The sequence below is a fragment of the Chinchilla lanigera genome, unplaced genomic scaffold (assembly GCF_000276665.1).
Source record: "Chinchilla lanigera isolate Chin_1 unplaced genomic scaffold, ChiLan1.0 scaffold00012, whole genome shotgun sequence".
In the NCBI taxonomy this organism is placed as follows: Eukaryota; Metazoa; Chordata; class Mammalia; order Rodentia; family Chinchillidae; genus Chinchilla; species Chinchilla lanigera.
In genome coordinates, this window is record NW_004955413.1 from 29,168,971 (window position 1) to 29,187,908 (window position 18,938).

General features: G+C 60.9%; 1 protein-coding gene across 1 annotated transcript in view; it reads right to left on the reverse strand.

Annotated features, from left to right (window-relative positions):
* The window catches only part of Kiaa1644 (KIAA1644 ortholog), a 101,084-nt gene extending 84,530 nt beyond the window's left edge, over window positions 1-16,554 (reverse strand). The window contains exon 1 of the mRNA XM_005379463.2: window positions 16,233-16,554. The gene's annotated coding sequence lies outside the window, so the exon portion shown is untranslated. The remainder of the gene's footprint in view (window positions 1-16,232) is intronic.
* Window positions 16,555-18,938: the final 2,384 nt, after the last annotated feature.

Consider the following 18,938-nt stretch of genomic DNA (forward strand, 5'->3'; position numbering starts at 1 on the left):
CGGCAGAGCCGTGCACAGGGAGCGCAGGCGGGCGAGGACTCTTGTCACACACTCTCAGGCCAGGACCGATGGTGGTGACGCGCACCCAGGCCCCTCTCCATCCCCTGGGGCCGGTGGGCGGCTGAGCCTGAGCCGAGCAGCATTAGTCTTGTTCCGGGATCTCAATTACCATTCCCAGACCGCAGGGCGGCTTTATGGAGTGGAAAAAATCCATTAAGGTTTTTAAAGCAAAGCTCAGGACGTAATCACCTCATCACGAGGTCCTCCGAGTCGGGCTGGCCGGCGCGGGGCTGCTCCCCGGGGTCCTCGCCCACCGCCTCACCTGGCCCAGGGCGCCGAGGCTGGGGACAGCGAGGTGACCTCACAGCCTCGGGACCCCGGGTGCCCTTTCTGGAGCCTTCCCTGCCACTGACTCTTACCCTCCGGCTCCGCCCTCCCTGCTGGGGGAAAGTTTCAGCCCCCGCACAAGGGGGCTGTGAAGGAAATAGGGGCCACCACAGAAAGGGAGCGCTCACCGTGGGGCCTGGCACAGGGCCTGCCAGCGCCGTGACCGCAGCCCCTCCCCCGCTGCCTTCGCAGGTCACACTTGCCGGTCCCTGGTTGTGTCAGACGCCTGATGCCAGGGTGATGGACCAGGCTCGGCTCAGGGCATCTCTTCCAGGAAGCCCGCCCTGATGGCCTACAGCAGCCCCGGCACAGACCACACGGGGTTTCTCCGCCTTTCTGCAGGCCAGGAGCCAGCACCCCACACGGGTCCCAGAGGGCTGGGATGGAGGAAGCTCTTCTGGCTGCACTTCCTCTGTGCCCATGGAGCCCCTTCTTCCTGAGCGGGCCTCCGTCCATCTGCCTCCTCCTTCCTCCTGCCCTTCCCTCTGCCCAGCCTCTGAGCATAAAGAGCCTTTGAGATCCTACCTCCTCCAGGAAGCACTCCACCCTTTGCCGCGCAGCCGACTCCTAAGAGCAGGCTGGAAGCCAGACGCCTGCAGCTCACCCCAGTCCACCCACCGCCCCAGCACAGGCTCAGGGCCACAGGGACGTGTTCAAGGTCACACAGGAGCGGCCAGGCCAGCTCAGTCCAACCCTGAAGTCTCCCCACCACCTGTGGGGTTCTGTGAGCAGCTGCGGGGGTAGAGGCGCTCCAGAGGCCCTGGGGAGCCATGAAGAGCAATTACCTTGAATGAACGGGGAGGAGGCAACTCTCCCCTAACCACCCTCATTTCCAGCGTTTGCCGACGGCTGCTTTCCCGGGGCTCCATAGGGCAGGCAGGGCGGAGGCGGCCCAAAGTGGGAAAACCTGGGTTTCTACCAAGGGTCCTGATGGGGGCAGCTTCTGCTAGGGGTCAGGGCTGGAGCAGGAGGAGGGCAGGGCAAGCGCAGGGGCCAAGCGGGGAGCTGGGGCAGGGGTCCGAGTGCGGATTCCCTGCGGGGCTGGGAGGCTGGAGGGAGGAAGGAGGGGGTCACTCCCCCCGGGAGTGCGTGCAGGATGATGAGGTGACCCTGCAGGGCCGGCGGAGCCTGGGCAGTGGCTGGGTGGGGGAAGGGCCTTGGAGATCAGAGCGTGGGGCAGGACCTTAGGGCCACAAGACCACTGATTACAGGATGCCTGAGCCGAGACCCAGGGCCCAGGGCTGCTCAGGAAGGGAGGCCCTTGGGGAGAGGAGTCAGGTCCCCTGAGTTTGCTAAACCTCCCCTAGAACAGACTGTTGGGGACAGACAGCTACTGAGGTCAGAGGTGCTCCCTGGCTCCCCAGTGGAGCACCTTACTTTGGTCTCCACCCCAGGAGTGAGGCACCCACTCAGGAGTTGAACCCAGGATCTTCCACGGAGCTATGTCCTCAGCTGCCATCCCACCCCCACCCAGTAATTTATTTTTACTTTTGAGACAAGGTCTTGCTCAGTTACTGAGTTGCCCAGGCTGGGTTCTAAGGGATCCTCCTGCCTCAGCCTCCTAAAGTACTGAGATCACAGACATGTGCCACTATCCCCAACTGGATGTGAGGTCCTGAAGCTCAGGACTTGGTCTTCCTTACTGCTGTGGTCATAACATGGCCTCCAGGGATGTCCAAGCCCAAATGAATCCTTGGAACCTGTGAATGCATCCCCTCCCCCACCAAGAGGACTTTGAAGCTGTGATGTTTGAGACGGGAAGACCATCCTGGGTGGACCGAGTGGCCCAAGTCATCACACAAGTCCTTAAACTCAGGACCCGTCTCTGGCTGAGCAGACACGGAGCCGGGCAGAAAGGGAGGGAATCGAACAGGAGCAGCCTGCCCCTGTCCCTGGCTTTAGGATTGCAAGAAGGGGTCAGGAGCAGGATGTTCGGTCCCTGCAGAAGCCACAGCCTCCAGCTGACACCAGCGAGGAAATGGGGCCCGGCCCTGCAGCCCAGCCCAGGGCACCCCCAAGGAACACGCCCACCCACACCCTGATCTTAGCCCGAGACCCGTGGACTGCTGGCTGTGGAGTGTAAGTGCCGGGCAGCCACAGGAAACTGAGCCGTGCCGAGGGGGCAGTGTCCCTGTCTGTGAGGCATGTGGCATCGGCTGTGGCCTCTGCAGAGAAGCCACAGGTGCTGGGAGGGGGACTTTGTGACGTCAGGCTCTTCCGGATGCTCTGCTGCTTCCTCCTGCCCTGAACGCCTGTGGCCGCTGCTGGAGACTCGTCTCTGCTGTCTCTGCGGCCACCCAGGGTGACAGGCATGAAAACATGAATGTGACAATAGCGCCCAGGGGATGAGGTGGCCAGAGGGGCGTGAAGGAGTGGCCTGATAGATGCAGGGTGGCCGGAGGCTGCCCGTGGAAACCGAGGCAGGAGGTGCTGGCCGGGAGGGACGGAGGGAGGCTGTCAGGCAGGGAGCTATGAGGGGCGGCAGCATGGGCTGCAGCGTGTGAGCTGGGGAGGCCTGGACGGCCGGGGTGTCTGCGGGGAAGGGTGGGGCCCCCTCAGGAGAGGCTGCTGAGGTCAGAGGGCAGCAGCTGGGCAGGAGGCAGGGCGGACCTGCTCCGAGGAGCTTGGGTTTTACTGCTGGAGGGCAGGGAGCCGCTGCAGGTGTCGGCAGGGAGGAGCTGGGCTGACTTGCGTCTTGGGAAGTCCCATCCTGCTGGCACCTGGCCTGGCCACGTCCAGGGCCCAGGGTGCTGGAGGAGCCAGGCCGGCCCTTGGCGGGGGGTGGGGACAGCCGGGCAGCCTCAGCCCCTTCCTCCTCAGGCCACCACCTCCCAGGGAAGGACGAGGCCGCCCCAGGTGACCTGGCCCTGTCCGCCCTCCACAAGTCATTTGAAAATGTTCTTGATTGAAAACAGAACGTGGAAAAGGGGAATTCAGACACTCACTGCCTCCCCGGCCAGGATTAGCTGCCGGGAGTGTAATGATTTTCATTAATGCCATCAGCCTTCCGCCAACTTGATTATAATTACTCTCCGGCCGCGGTGCTCAGGGAGGACGCTGAGAGGAATGAACATTAATCCAATCAGCTGATCCCATCTGAATGCTGATGCTTGAACCGGGAGCCCTTGGCCAATGAGAGAGGCCAGGGGGCAGCTTGGGCCCTCTCTCCCTGGGGCAGGACATGCATATGGATGGGAGTGAATGACTGCTAATGGGCCGTGTCCGTGGGCCACCTCCCCTTACGGGCTCAGTCTCATCTGCCACCTCCTGGGTGCGTGCCACAGCTCCTGGCTGCGAGATTATGGTTTGTGTTTCCGGATGAGCAAGTGCTGCGGCTCAGAGAGGTCTCGGGCCTGCTGAAGGTCACACAGCACGCTGCCCCGGCCCAGCTTCTCCTTTCTCAGCATGCTGGTTGTTCTTAGGGGAGCAGAAGAGGCAAGGGCGGGCATTGGAAGGGCGGAAAGGGCAGGGAGAAGGAGGCAAGAGGAGGTGGCCAGCCTCTCCTCCCAGCCTGCAGCTTCCTGAGCTGCACCAGGCACAGCGTGGCCCTCACTGCGCCCTGCTTCTTCCTCAGTAAGGGGCGGAGGGTTGGGCCAAATGCACTCAGCGTGTGAGGGGTCCCCCTGGCTCTCTCCCACGAGGACCTGGCTGCCCCTGCGAGGCTTGGGGACCTGGAGACTGGGAGGGGCTTCTGTGTGTCAGGCCTTTCCCGAGACCCCGTGATGAAAGCACACACCAGGCTGGGGCCCCAGGCAGGCACCTCTGAGGGTCCGTACGGGTACAGGGGACAGAAGTGGCACCCATCTGGGGCCCAGGACCCAGCAGGGCCCCAGGGAATATGTGCAGAGCTGCAGCACCGGGACTTTGCCCTGCTGGGGGCGGCAGGATGCTGTGCACCCCTCTGTGGAAGCAGCCCACACCCTGGGCACGGGCCACCCCCCGCTGCTGTCTCAGAGGAGAGAGAGACCTGTGCTGTCACCTGGCGCCAGGTCCCTGGAAGGAGGCGCTGACAGATGGCTGGGTCTCGCTGGGTGAGGCAGGAGAAAAGCGGTGCCTTACTGTCGTGGAAGGGGAGGGGACTAAGTGATGGGGGAGGGATGCAGAAAGAATGAGGGTGTGTTAGGGACCTGCCTCAACTGCCCTAGATGAGTCTGAGCATCATACACTGCAGACGTGTATTAGCAAAAATAGAAATCTACAGAAATATTTACTTGGGGGAGAGAAACGGAACACCATGCATCTCCATGCCAGGAGAAACAGCGGAAATGCCCTTCGAGGTGGGGCTTCCTGGCCCTGACCTCCCCCGGGGCCGCTGAGCCGGGATAGGTGCAGACAGGGCCCCGACTCCTGGCAGTGCTGCAGGAAGGACAGGGCCACTGCTAGCATCCTGTGACAGGGACAGCATTGGGCAGGGGGCAGAGGCCGGAGCGGAGCCCACCCTGGCCATTGTGGAAGGAGCACGGGCCTCGGGAAGCCCAGGTTGAGCCTGACCAGCCACAGAGAACGGGTCCGGTCAGGGGCAAGGTCATTTGGGGTAGGTCACCTGGCCCCCACTGTTGCTGCTACCCAGACCCGCTGGTGATGGTGACCTTTGATTTCCCAAAGCCAGGGCAGCGTGTTGGGCAGCGTGCTCTTCCTGCCTGAAGAAGAAGCACAGGAAGAGGAGAGACTGCTGGGATGCCGAGCACGCCAACATTAGCAGGGGCAGGCTGAGAACGGGCGGGGAGGCTCCCTGGAGATCGGACCCTGTTCTCAGAGGCAGGCGACCTCCAGGGGACAGGACAGACGGGCTTCGAGACAGGAGGAGTGGGCGAAAGGACTCAGACCTGGAGGTCGAGGCTCGGCAGCCATCCAAGGGCAGCTCTCAGGAGAGAGTGAGGGCTGATGTGACAGAAATCAAAACAATAATGGGAGAGATGTTTCCCCAGCTGCAGCAAGACGCTCGTTTGCAGATCGAATGTGCCCGGTGCGTGTCGAGCAGAACTAATGATGAAAAAACACCCACGCCTGGTGGACTTTCAGAATGACAACAGAGAGGAGAGAATCCCGGAAGCTTATGGAGGGATAAAGCAGCCAGCGACAAGAGAATGAGTCCCCGAGTCCCGCCCCCCCCGACACCAGGAAAGCTGGGGGGCAGCGGGGTAACGTTTGCCAAGTTCCGAGGGAGAGGTTTCGGACAGAGGCGCCAGGCACTGTGCTGAGCCATCCCTGAAGGAGTGGGAAGGGGGCTTCTCCAGACAAGGAGCTCTGGTTCCCACACCCAGCTGGACGAACACCTGCACTGGGGCTGCACGCACGCCCGGTCCAGGTGTACACATATCTGGGTCCAGGCTGAATGCACACCTGAGGTCAGGCTGCATGCACACCTGGGTCCCGCTGACGCGCACACACACACCTGAGGTCAGGCTATCTGCACATCTGAGCTGCAGATAATTGAGCAGGGGCCAAGAAGAAGACAGCGCGGGTCTGGGGGATGGGGCCACCGAGGCTGTGCGGAACAGCAGTGAGACTCAAAGCTGGTGAAAAGATATTCGTGGAAGTGGGAGCTGGGCGTCTCCTCCAAGGAGCGCGCATCTAAGATGGAGTTTCCTCTGCAGGTCCATCCCAGCTCTGGGATCCACAGGGAGGAATATTTACACAGGTAGCGGCATCAGCCTATGCGTTCATTTCCAACATGCAGGAGGAGCCCGCTGGCTGAGCTCGGCGGAATGACTATTGCTTGCTCCACGTGGGGGGTGATGTGCCCCCTGGACAGAGAGGTGGCCCCGGCCTGTGTAGCCAGACAGGGAAGGTGCAGAAAGTGCAGAGTGGGTTCCATGTCTTACCGCTGGCCGAAGCCTGCAAACAGAAGCCCAGCCGGCTTCTCTGCCCACCCCTCCCGCTGCCTGCTCCTGCCCGGAGCCCGCAAAGGGGCCGCCTCGTGCCTAGCACTGCGGTCAGAGCCTTGTCAGGGCCGGAGGTCCAACGTCACACAGAGGCGCGCTGATGCGGGGCGGCTCAGAACAGGAGTGATTCGAAAGCAGAGGATGGGAAGCAGCACAGAGGGGGACGCCCTGCATGGGGGACAGCCTGCCCGCGGGAGGCCTCCAGGCAGGCGTGTGGACGGTGAGGGTAGGGGGGACGCCGCAGACAGAGGCGAGTTCAGGAGACGTGCGGCTGCGGCACCATGTGCTGGCGCCTGGACTTGGTTCTGCTATCAAGGCGACCGCGGAGGGCGCCGGGGAGCCTGAGCAGGGTGCAGCCCTGAGGACGAGGTCCCTCTGCCGCCTCTGCCAGGCGGGCTGACTGGGACACAGAAGGCAGGAGCGCAGAGGCCAGGACAGGAGTGCAGTCCACGGGAGCAATGGCCCCTGGGTGTGCCGGGGTCCGGGGGTGCCGCCAGCTGAGAACAGGAGCCCCAGGGAGTGTGCATCAAGCCGGGGAGACCGCCTTGGACGCGTGTTAAAGTTATAAAGGGAAACGGAGTTAAAAGCAGAAACTGCAAACGGCCCTTGGCGGGGAGAGGGTTGGGGGCGGGGGCGGCACTGACTCTTCGTTTTAGACTGCTCGTAAAATTTGCATATGCATCATCCATAACCATGTGCAGATGTAACTTTTTAATTAAAGTGGAAGTGGGGGCAGGGGTAGCCGGGAAGATGGTCTGGGCCGGCCCCCTTCCAGAACAGACGTCCCTGCCCCCGCAGGAGGAGTCATATCGGACCTGTGACCTGGACAGCCATGACCCGGGGTGGGCAGGGGCCAGGCAGCTCCGGAGGCAGAACCGAGGCCCAGCTGGGAGATGAGATGTCAGCTGACAAATCTGTGTTCAGGGACCGGTAAGAGGTGGGGCTGGGATTTGAACCGACGAAGCCGGTCATCAGATTTCCCTCCCCAGCTTCCCCCGCTCCCCGCCCAGGGCCGAGGTTGTCCCCAGCTGCTCCCCACCCTGCAGGCGGCACTGGCCATGGGGAAAGGCAGAGGTGCCAGTTCAGTTCCTACCGCAGGCTCTGTGGTCCTAGCACCAGCTGTGTGCAGGGGTCCCCAGGGCCTGGATTTCAGTTCAGTATAAACACTTGAAGATGTGGTCGGGAGGGAGGGGTCAGCCTGTATGAGGGGCCACCTGGGCCCCTTGCGAACACGGAGCTCAGTAGTGTTTGCCCAGGAAGCACTTGTTCCTTCCGATGACCCACAGGCACCCAGCCAGATGGGGCAGCAGCTCCCATGGCCTCCGGCCAAGGCCCAGCCCTGCCCACCCCCAGGATGGGCAACGACCCTTCCCGTCCGCCAGCGAGGGCTCCCGACTGTCCAGTGAGCTTCCCTCTGTGCAAGAGAGGTACGATAGATATAAAGTGGATGAAAAGGACTAAGGAAAATCATCATTTTCTTTTCTTTCTTTCTTTCTTTCTTTCTTTGAGACAGGGTCTCACTCTCACTGTATAGTTAAGGCTGGCCTGGGCTGGGGATTTAGCTCAGCAGCACAGCTCCTGCCTGGCAAGCGCAAGGTCGTGAGTTTGATTCCCGGTATCAGAAAAACAAAAAAAACAAAAAAATAAGAAAAGGCTGGCCTTGAGTTCACTATGTAGCCCAGGCTGGCCTAGAACTTGTTGTGATCCTTCTGCCTCAGCCTCCTGCATGCTGGGATTATAGGCTAATTTGTCTCATCAATACTACTAGTTCCTCCTAGTTTGTTGGAAAAAAAGTTTTGTGCTAATATTTGTTTATTTCTTCTTTGTCAGAGAGAATTTTTTTTGTTGATGACTGGTACTCCAAGCAACTACTTTGGAAATAACAGTACACAGTGTATTAACTGTTGTTATTCTCATTATTTTGTTAGGAAATTTTGTTTTATTACAATATGTATATATATATTACAATAAAAAAGACATTGACATAAATCCCCCTCAGAACCCTCCCTCTTCCCCTAACAAACGCAATCCTATCATCCTTGCCCCTTTCTGCAGCAGCTCTGGAAGGCTCTGATGAGAGTATTTTTATGAAGTGTGATCAAAATTCTGTGACTGCTGCCACCGAGGTCATGCAGTGGAAAGGCAGGCAGGTAAGTCATGACAGCGAATCTCATCTACCATATTCACTCCTCCCCAAAGTCAAAATGACCAAGGTCAACATTTTGAATCCATTCAGGACACTGAGGCAGCCAGGACAGTGCAACTAATGATGCTCAAGAAAGAGGACTCCAGCCGGGCACGGTGGCGCACGCCTGTAATCCCAGCACTCGGGAGGCTGACGCAGGAGAATTGCTGTGAGTTCGAGACCAGCCTGGGCTACAAAGTGAGTTCAAGGCCAGCCTGAACTGCATATCAAGACCCTGTCTCAAAAAGACAAAAAAAGAAAAAAACGAAAGAAAGAGGACTCCGGAGCTGCTGCAGAAAGTGGCCAGGATGATGGGATGAGCGTGTTTGCAGCAAGGGGGAGGATTTTGAGGAAGATTCAAGGCAATGTGTCTTTTACTGTAATAAATTATTTAGAAATTTAAGCACTCGCTGTATTTCTCAATCACATTGCATACTCTTGCGCGTCTGCAAAGAGACAGTTGTAGGAAACCGATAGTGGCTGCAAACAGAGATGCAGAGTGCAGCCCTCTCCCGAGCGCGCGGAGGAGGTGTGAAGGGTGAGGCTGTGTACAGCAGACGGGTCAAACAGGATTGCTTAGTGCACTACAGACGCGATGCGCCTGGGGCCCAGAGAGGTGAAGCCACTCACACAAAGTCACACAGCCCAGCCTGAGCATGTCCGCAGCCCATACTTCTAGACCCGGATCCCGCCTCCTGCCAGAGCCCCCAGGGTGACTGGAATCAACACAACACTGATTTTACCACCGGTGCCAACCCAGGCCACAGGTTATTACTGTTATGGCTCTGGCAGCGTCAGCATCTCACTTACATCGTCGAGCAAGGCCCATGGGCCAGCTCCGCGCAGCCTTGTAAGTCCAGGTTCCCAGGTGACCCAAGGGACCTCCCAAGCTCACACGCTCAGCAAGGGCCGCCTGCATCCAGGACACTTGGCCAGGTTGGCATCCGCCAGCTACTCACAAAGAGCTGTCACCATTCCTGAGCCTGTCCTGGGGACTGAGTGTTGCCCACGCGCTATGTCACTCGCCCCATCAATGCCACGGTGCAGCCGTGAACGCGCAGCTGCTCAGCTGACGGACAACGGCACTTGAAGCACGCCCAAGGTCAAGCAGCTGGGAGACCAGCTCTCCCCAGCCAGGCTGCAAAGCCCCAGCCCTCTCCCCTGCATCTGCTGGAGCAGACCCCTCACGGACGGGCGACTCCTTGCAGCCAACCCAGCTGGCCTGAGTCCCCTGGGCCCTGCCCACCCGCAGAGCCAGCACAGCCCCCGGGCCTCAGCTGGGCCGGCTTGAAAGTGCGGAGAGCTCTGTCTGAAGTGACTGGGTGACACCAGCTCGCCTCTGGAGCAGAGCTGGTAATGAGGAGGCACAATGGGCCCTAATTGCCTCCCGGTCTTTTATCACTTATTGCGCACTCTCCACAGACCGTGGGGAGGCTAATTGGCAGCCGGCCTTGAGCTCGCGAGGAGCAGCTCAGCCCTTTAAGTGACTGATCTTGGAGAGATCAGAGGCTGGGAGTTGCGTGCGGAGGAGCTCAGAGCCCGGCCTGGGCACACACAGAGCGGCGTGGCACACAGGCCAGAGGCGGGAAGGGGTTCCGGACGTCTGTGCTCCTAGTCGGAAACCGTGAGCTCGACTTTGCAATCAAGTGGCCCGGATGGCCAGGGTGTGGACACTGACCCCAGCGGACACGTGGAGGGGGCTGTGCAGCCTGGGTGCCCCTGGGCAGCAGATTTCCTGGATTTTGACCGCCACGTTATGCAGCCCTAAAGAACCCCAGGCCCCACACGGCGCGGCCTCTGCAGAGTCACACCGGTGGGAGCTGCCACCAAGAGTGGACCACAGTGGCTTCCTCGCTCACGAGAGGGAGCCACCAACCCTTTCTCCAGTCAGTGGCTTCACTCTGGGTCCCACACCGGCTCCTCTGTCCCCTGCCCCTTGCATACTTCCTGTCTACCCCGCGGTGACAGGTTACTCTCTGCTCTGCCCATTTCTGGGATGGTGAGCCCTGGCAAGGCTGAGGCGTCGATGTAGACCGCACGCGCTTTTCCCCCGGCTCTGACTCCGGCCTGTCTGTCTCAGCCAATCCCCCTGTTCTGGATCCCGGGAATCCAGGAAGCAGCTGCCCCACAGCTCTCCCTGGAGGACCGAGAGGCGGAGAGGTGACAGTACAGGAGACATCATGCCCGTGCTCGGGAGGCAGCTTTGTCACATGACGGTACCCCCAGTTCCTCCGTGTCAGGGTGCAGCCGGCTCCCAGAAGCCCCGTCTGGCGGTGGAGAGAGACGGGTACAGCCACTGGGCCCGCAGGGCTTGGCCTTCTGTGCAGGGCCAGTGGGGCGGGAGAGGCAGGAAGCTGATGGAGGGGTCGATGCCGGACGGGGAGGAGAGGCTTTCCAGGGTGATGGGTGCCCTCGGGACAAAGGGAGCCCCAAGGATCCAAGGGCAGCGACAAGGACAAGGCCACGGCGGGGGCGGGGGCGGGGGCGGGGCTGTCCCTGGGGTGGGACTAGCACGTACAGAGACCACAGAGTGGAAAGAGCCGGGCTCCCGGGTTCCTGCGTGCTGAGTGGTCAGCACCCGCCTCTGTGTCCCAGGTCCCGGGCAGAACCGGGTGGGGGTGGCAGTGGGCGGTGCGAACAGCCTCTGACCCCGCGTGGCCTCAGCATCCTGGACGAAGCGGCTCCAGGGGCACATCTGTCCTGCGGGGACCCGGACTCCCTTGGCTCCGGCCCCGAGCTGAGCGGAGGGCCTTGTGCAGGCTGCCCCTCAGGCAAGCACTTTCTGCTCTGGCCACTGCTGCCCGCTGAGGGGCGGGCGAGGCGCCCTCCCTGTGGAAGGGCCGAGCGGAGCCCTGGGGGGGAGCAGCGGCTGAGCACTCACCCCTCGCGAAGGGGTCACTCTAACGCCCGCACGGCCTGCAGGTCTAGCCTTGGAACCCGGTGAATCAGCCTCTCCAGCTGGCTCTGTGCAGAGAGGACAAAGTGGGCAGAGGCTGCTGGGGTGAGCAGAGCAGGGAGCAGGGAGCTCAGGGCCGGTGGAACCAGAGGAGCCCAGCTGGGGACCTGTGGCTGCTCCCCACCTGTGCGGTGAACAACCAGGACCCCGGCCGGGGCCAGGCAGCTGAGGTCCAAAGCCCAGCGATGCTCCACGTTGCAGGTGCCAGGAACTGCCCCAAGCCCTTGTGCCTTGATGTCCCCTTAGATGACAGAGAACCTGAACCTTACGGCAGGCTGAGAGGAGCTCTCGGAGACGCCGAGTCACAGCACCCGCAGGAAGGCAGCGGGTGGCATAGAGGTCGGCGCGGGGGGGGGGGGGGGGTAGCGGGAGAGAGGAATCAATTAACTCAAGTCGGCGGCTGTTGTACATTTTCGAGAGAGAGAACGAGAAAATACCCCACTTCTCCACATTTCAAATTAAGAACAGAAAACATCCAATCCGCTGGAATTGCCGCAGAGCACACTTGAGCTTTATTTCAGGGCCACTCAGGCTGAGAGGAGGAGGTGGCAGCTCAGGGAGAAGGGGCAGGAGGAAAGGAGGGCGGGCTGTGTCGGGGGGGGCGGTGTGCCTGGAGAGCAGAGACCCTGGAGGCCTGCTTCGCCCCAGGGCTGGTGGCCCCTCACCCAGCCTGTGCCCCAGGCGTGGCCCAGGGTAGGGCTGGATGAGTGGGTGCGGAAGGCAGTCCCTGGCCTCCGTGGGCCGGAGTGGGTAGGACGCATGGCCCTGGGCCAGGTGGCCTTTCCAGAACAGAGGGCTCAGCATCCCCAGCATTCGGGAGGCTGAGGCAGGAGGATCGTTGTGAGCTCAAGATCAGCTTGGGCTACAAGGTGAGCTCAAGGCCAGCCTGAACTGCATAGTGAGACCCTGTCTCAAAAAGACAAAAAAAAAAAGGAAGCAGCTTTCACCTGGGGATGCTGGGACCGCAATGAGGGAGCCCACGTCCCACCCCAGTGTCCATGGCCTCCCTTCTGCAGAGTCACCATTGATTTGTAAGTGGCTCAGTTCTTCACTTTCCGAGCCAGAGCTGACCGAGGCTGGGCCCTTGTATAACTACAGCAGGGGAACAGGGGTCCTGGCCCCTGGCACCCACAGCCGTGGTGGCTCCCACCCCCCTGGCACTCAGGGGTCTTCGGTCTGTGGACGCAGGCTTGCAGGTAATGCTGGATGTCACTGGGTCCCTGTTATTGCCACAGAGTGGGGTGGCCAAGCTCTTGTTCTCTCTCTCTCCCTGCTGTGTACCCTGGGGCGCCTTCCTTGTTCCCCTCTTGCCTAGTGTCCCCTATGGGCAGTGTCCCCACACTGCCATTCCTAGCATGTCCTCTGATTCTCCCATCCCTCCTGGAGCATTGGCCAAGCAGGCTCGTCAACCCATTTCCCAGATGGATCAGCTGAGGGCTGTGGAAGCTGAGGGCTGTACCTGGGGCACACAGCTCTGGGACAAGGGTGTTGTTCTGGGCTGTGGGGCCCTCAGAAAGGGGTGCATTGGAGGAGGTGACTGAGCCTCTGCACAAATGGTTCTGTACAGGGTGCATGTTCTTAAATACCTGCTCTCTGCTCAGGGTCTGGAGACAAAGGGGTATTGAACTGGGAAGGGTGACCTGGCCCCTTAAGAGCTGCTGGAAGGCTGGTATTTAAACTCCTTCGCAGCGCAAGGGCACCAGGCAATGGATTCTTTATGGTGGAATTCATATGAACCAGAGCATTTATGAATGACCTATGCTCGGCCAGCCTCTCCCGCGCGCCGCAGGCTGGGTAATTCTCCAGAGCGGCCACAGCCTGGGCTCTCGGCTGTGGATTATTAAAGAGCAGGACCATTCTAATCCAAGTAATGAGATCAGAGGTTCCCTGCCGCCACTTCATCTAGAGCTGGTGCTGAGCGTCTGCGGGGGCTCTGGGGGCTCATCTGCCTTCGGGGTCCTGGGGCTGCCCACCTGCGATGTCCAGGCCCAGAGAGCCGGAAGGACTGCGGCACAGACTCCCGCCTCCGGGGCCCTGCCTGGGCAGTGTCCCCTGTGGGTTGCCTCTCCTGCTCCTCTGCCCGCTGATGCCCCTGCATCTGCTCCATGTTTGAGCCACCTCCCTGGGAACTCTGCAGTACCCCCAGTGGCACTCAAGGTTCTGTCTCCATTCCTCTCGGAGCCCTGCACCAGATGGAGTGTTATTTCCCAATGCTGATGCAGCACCCCCACCCCCGATTCTGAACTTGACTTTGTCCTCTTCTCTTCCTCTCCCACCAAGACCCCCCAGCCAGACAGCCAAACCCCACCACTCCACAGCCTGGGGGGTACTAGAAATCCATGTGTGTTGTCAGCACTGGGGGATGCTTGTTACACAGCACTGTGACAGCCAGAGTTGACCCATGCACTGACTCAGAGGAAGGGTCACCCTTCTCCCTGAGGGGTAACTGATCTGGACGAAAAGGCTCAGTCTCAATCCATGCTTGGCTGGCTCAAATGCAGAAGCAACACGGTGGAAGGGTGTTCTGGAGAGGAGAGCTACTCACGACTTGGTAGGCAGGAAGCAGACAGAGAAACAAGGAGCTAGGTGGAGAGCTGTACCCGTCCAGACACAGCCCTGGGACAGGCCTCCTCAGCACAGTGCTCCTCAAACTCATCAGTGAATCCACTGCGGAGCCCAGTGCCCCGAGACCCAATCACCTGCCCAAAGCCCCTCCTCTCACTGGAAGGAGCTGCTCGCGAGCTGTGGACCAAAATCCATGTGCTGGGGTGTCGGTCAGGACCCCGTGGGCCGAGGCAGCAGCAGGAGGAGCTGCCGTAGACACTGTCCCCCGTCCTGGTCCCGTAGGGTGGGTACAGCAGCAGTGCAGGAGAGGCGGGACCCTGGGGAGGGCCATTGCGGGTCACCCGACCTTGACGTGTGCGTACGTGCATGTGTGTGTGCACGTGTGAGGTTGGAACTGACACACACTACAGTGTGCCAGGCTCCGGCTGGGAAGCGCTGGTCCTGAGACACAGTCAGAAAACAGACTGTGACTGACAAAGCGCCCCCTGCCCGGGGCCCTGCCCCGTGCTGTCTCCGGCTTCCTGTCCGAGGGCTATTCATTGCCCAGCAGCCCTGGGACCCGGAAGGGAGCTGTCTCAGGCACTTTCGTGCTTTGGGGCGCAGTGCCTGACGCCCAGAAACTTCAAGGAGGGGTTCGGTTTGGCTCCCTTTCCTGTCACACTCAGCTGGGCCCAGGTAGGGGTGTATTGCAGAGGACAGCAGCTTACTGCAGGGCAGGCAGGGAGGGAGCGCAGGGCCCCGGGAGGAGCCGGGAAGGTGGAGAGGTGACCTTCCAGGCCACGCCCACCGCCACCACCTCTTCCGGCCGGGCCCAGCCGCCTATCAGCAAGGCAACCATGATTCAGGCACCTCCCAAAGGCCCTGCCTGTGACGCATGAGGCTTTAGGGATACCTAGGTAGAAATCACAGCAGGCACCTCGCCCCACTCCATGGGTGAGAAGACTGAGGTGAGGGGCCCAGGGCTTTGCCCAGATCTGCCCGGCTGGGAGCCCTGGCATCAGGAGGAAGCCCAAGTAGGGACTTCAGCCCAGTGATGACAATGCCTGGTCTTGGTGACACGGGTCGTGTGAAGGGCTGGAAGCTGTACAGGGGCTGGGAGTGGGCAGACTGGAGGACAGCGGGCGCTGAGCAGGGCTCCTGGGGACGGGGGAGAGGAGGCTCAGGCAGCCACCCCGGGCCACATGGACACCCGGCACAAGGGTTTGGGTGCTGTTGCAGGGATCACGAGCCCCAGGCTCCGCACAGGCTGCCCAGCGCATCTCCACCACCCACCAGGTGGCTCTCCTCGCAGGCCCAAGCTCCCTCAGCAGCTGCAGCCTGGGCCAAATACTTCCCAGTGGTCACCAGCTCCGGCACCCTGGCCCCACCAGCCTGACTGTAGGAGCAGGCCGTGCCACCCACCAGCCGGTCTGCAGGCTGGAAAGAATCCGTCATACCTGCTCCCACTCCCTGCGGGACACCTCTGCTGCCTGCCCACCTTCCCCACAAGGTCTTTCCCAATGCCCTGGGGCCACCCACAGTGCCTGTCCTATGAGGGACAGGGCGGTGGCAGTGTCACAGGCCAGCAGGGCCCTTGCAGAGCCCCCAGCTCTAATCACTGCCTCTAGGTGAGGATGCCGGCCAGAGACTCAATACAGAGGCACAAAGTCAGATTGACATCCTTCCTTCCAAGCACCAGGGAGCAAAGGGGCCCCAGCTCTACAACGGGTCCCCTCACTTTAATTGGGGCTTGAAGCCACTCCCACCAGACCAGGTCCTTCCCGTAAACCTGAAGTCTGACCCAGACTCAGGGAGCTCAGGACCCACGGAGGGAACTCTCTTTTCCCACGAAGTCATCCCCCCTGCACTGGCCTCCTGGAAGGTCCTCACCCGGGGGCAGGGGGGGCGGGGGGGAACCTGGCAGTGCCTGTCCTGCCCCCAACCACAGTCAGAGCAGGATGGGGACATCTTTCTCTTCCCAAAGGCACCAGCTTCTGCCACCCAGCAGCACACCACTTCCAAACTTCTGGGGCCGGCATCTATCAAGGCTGAGGGGACACCGATGTTTGGGCGGTGGCCGAGAGCATTGGAGGAGTCCTAGGGCCGACTGCCTTTGCAGGCAAAGTGGCACCAGGACCCCTCCCTAGGAGACCGATGTTCCAGCCGGGATCCGGGGAGTCTCAAAAGGACGCAAGCCACATGGAAAGTTGCTCCTGCCTCCCCAGACCCCCCCACGGGCCACAGCCATCTCTCGCCCATGCCGGTGGCCCCTTACCTGTGCCCAAGGCTGGTCACTGTCCAGGGGGAGGGGAAGCTGGCACGGGAGGCCACTCCAGGAGCCCAGGCTGCCGTCCCTGCTCAGGCGAAGCCCCTGCCCCTCTCCGGGCAGCCGGTCCTCGGCTGGGGCATGTGTGCGTGTGCGCCTGCAGGGGACCGGGTGCCTCTGGAGGCCAGGGTCAAATATTCCTGGCTGCCACCTGCTGCCAGCCCATCCCCGGGGCCAGCTGCCCGCGACAGGGGTGCTGCAGCCGGGCTGGGGCCGCTGTCATCTGCCACAGTCAGGCGGCCGCGGCTCTCCAGGCTCCTGCCGGCGGCTCAGGCTCAGGCGAGCAGGTTATTTTTAGAGCTCGGCCCTTCCCCAGACACCAGGATCCCAGCTGAGATCTCCAGCAGCCCCAAGGAGCCCGATCTTGGGCCGAGCTGTCGCTTCCTGGGAATGTTCTAGAAGAAAGAGGAGCAGGCCAGGAAGGGACAGGGTCCTCCAGTTCCTCATGTGAGAACACGGGGCAGGCTGGGGTCTCCATGGCTTCTGTGGCAAGGACAGCAGGGGCCTCAGCAACCTGGCCTGGCCTCAGTGCAGGCAGGGCGTCTCCTCTCTGGGAGCCTCAGTTTCCTCATCTGCAAGATGACAGAGGACAGGTAGTCACCTGTCCGGGGCAGGGCTGGGACCTGAGACCACCCAGGAGCCAGGATGGGGCACCAGAGCCGCTCTGTGCTTCTCCCTGCCAGGGTGGCACAAGGCACCGTGTAACCCCGTGCCTACTCCGTACACAAGTAACTCAATACTGAGGAAGCTAGGGACAGATACCATGCCCAAAGGCACACTAAGGGCTGGGAATATTATTGCTTAGTGACACAACGCCTGCCTAGCAAGTGCAAGATCTTGAGTTCGATTCCTGGTAGCAAAAAAAGGGACAAAACTACAACCAAATGCACACTAGTGGGAACATACCCATTTCACAGGTGGGAAACTGAGGTCTAGAAGGGTTAGAGGGCTTCCCAGGACCCCTGCCAGCCAGGGGCAGTGTGACCTGTCTCCAAGCTCATGTGCGCCCCATCTTACTTGGCCTGCCGAGGGCCCCTGGTGCATTCCCTTTGGTGACATGAGCATCGCTCATGGTCCCCCACATCTGCAGCCTCCCACCATGGCTGTAAAACTAAGCAGTGAGTCCCTGCCTGCCGCAAGCGATGAGGGGGACGGCGCCAATGCACTGAGGCCGCCCCTGTCTGCTTGTCCCTGTTGGCCCAGCTCCCAGGAAAGATGTTTGCTCATCCTTGCTGTGCCTTTGCTCAGTGTACCCCATGAGAGAAAACGGCTCCGCCGGTCCTGGCCTCCCCACAGAAAGCGTGGAGACAACTTTGCCCCCGTGCGCACTCGCATCTGAGCACCATCCTGCTGCCCACCTGGCGGAGCCACCCCATGGCTGAAGAGTGGATGGGGCAGCACTGTGATTGCCATGGCGACGTGAGTCAGGAGAGCCCGAGACACACCCCTGCGCAGCAAAGGGTCAGGTGGGGTCAGGAGGAGCAGAGCACGGGGACCAGACAGAGGCGAGAGCAGAGACTTTCCCTGAAAAAGCATTTGGTGTTATTTTCTGAATCCTTGAACTTTTTTTCCCCTTTTGAGTTAGACAAGAGTTTATTCTTTCCATGGTGCAAAATGAGGAAAACATACAGACAAAATCAAGAGGAAAAGTGTCCCGGCACCCAAGGCCTCCATCAGCCATGGATGAGACTCAGCGATTTCATCTTTCTCCCTCTATCCAGCTATAAATACACACCCCAGACAACGTGGAAACGTTCTATATTTACAGGCTCTAATCCGCCTTACTCACTGCCATCATTTCCCCAGGATTCGAAGTACTTCTTTGGAAACAGTTTGGAACGGCGGCACAGGGCGACTGCACGTGGAGGCCACCACACACGCAGCTCTGCCTCCGTGGCTCAGCGCCCGTGACCTGCTTGGGGAGCCTGGGTGCCCCGCAGCCTGCATCAGGGTTAGAGTTAGCAAGGTCGCACGCGCGCTAAAATCCTCCTGGAGCCGGAGGCTGCGAGAGACCCGACGAGGTGACCAACCTAAGGGTACGAGGAGGCGGGGGCTGGTGAGGCGAAGATGTGCCCCTCCCATCCCCGTGCAGTTCTGCAGCAGGACGGGCCCATGGGGACCACAGCCCAGGTGCACGGCCCCAGTTGAGGAGTGACAGGTAGGAGGGTCCCTAGCTTCCCAGCTCCTCGGAGGTGGTGGGAGGCCCTGGGTGTGGGATGTCCATCTTCATGCAGGAGGAGACTCCGAGCTGCACCCCTACATGTCTTGGTGGTGCCACTGCCATGTCACTGCACCCAGAAACCAGCCCCTTCTCCCAGGAGGGGAGCTCAGAGGCAAGGACGCCTGGTGCCCAGCCCTCCGGGGTCTGAGACACAGGCCAGCCAGCACCCAAGTTCAGAGGAGGTGGGGTGGCGGGAGGCTGGGGCAGGCAACGGGATGGGGCTGGAATTAGACCTGCAGTGGGAGGCCAGCTGCCACCCCATTACCACGTCCGCTCCCCACTGGAGGCGGGAGGCCCTGGGTTGGAGCCCTAGGGCCGTCCAGTCTCAGAACCGAGGGCCAAGACTGGGCAGGGCAGCCTGGGGACACCCTGCAACTCATGGAACCAGAGCAGGGTGTGCAGGAGTCGTCTGCACGGTGGGGTCACTCTGGGCC